Source organism: Arachis duranensis, chromosome 5 (assembly GCF_000817695.3).
Source record: "Arachis duranensis cultivar V14167 chromosome 5, aradu.V14167.gnm2.J7QH, whole genome shotgun sequence".
Lineage (NCBI taxonomy): Eukaryota > Viridiplantae > Streptophyta > Magnoliopsida > Fabales > Fabaceae > Arachis > Arachis duranensis.
Genome location: NC_029776.3, coordinates 84,477,621 through 84,478,625, shown reverse-complemented (window position 1 = coordinate 84,478,625; position 1,005 = coordinate 84,477,621).

Below are 1,005 nucleotides of genomic sequence, written 5' to 3'. Positions count from 1 at the left end.
TAAAGATAAGAAAAAGATTTTTGAAAATATTTTGAAAAATAATTTTGAAATTTTCGAAAATTATAAAAAAAATGAAAAAGAAATGATTTTTGAAAAAGATTTTGAAAAGATAAGATTTTTTTTTTAAAATTGAAATTTTGACTTGACTTGTAAGAAACAACTAATTTTAAAAATTTTTGACCAAGTCAACCCAAAATTTCGAAAGTTTGGAGGAAAATAAGGAAAAGATATTTTTTTTATTTTTAAATTTTTAATTATGAGAGAGAAAAACAACAAAAATACTCAATGCATGAAATTTTTTAGATCAAAATAATGAATGCATGCAAGAATGCTATGAATGTCAAGATGAACACCAAGAACACTTTGAAGATCATGATGAACATCAAGAACATAATTTTGAAAAATATTTGATGTAAAAAAAAATGCAAGACACCAAACTTAGAAATCTTTAATGCATGAAAAATATGAATGCAAAGATGCACATGAAAAACAAGAAAAGACACAAAACAAGAATTCATCAAGATCAAACAAGAAGACTTGTCAAGAACAACTTGAAGATCATGAAGAACACTATGAATGCATGAGACTTTCGAAAAATGCAAGAAAAAATTTTAAAAGCATGCAATTGACACCAAACTTAAAAATTGACTCAAGACTCAAACAAGAACACAAAATATTTTTGATTTTTATGATTTTCTAATTTTTTTGTATTTTTATTAATTTTTTTCGGAAATACTTTTTGGAAAAACGAAAAATAAAAGAAAAATTTCTGAAAAAGATTTTTGAAAAGAAAATTACCTAATCTGAGCAACAAGATGAACTGTCAGTTGTCCATACTCGAACAATCCCCGGCAACGGCGCCAAAAACTTGGTGGACGAAATTGTGTTTCCTATTTTCTTGTAATTGGATTTTAGAAATTGGCACGAGTGGACACAACTCCGTTCAACTAACTAGCAAGTGTACTGGGTCGTCCAAGTAATAAACCTTACGTGAGTAAGGGTCGA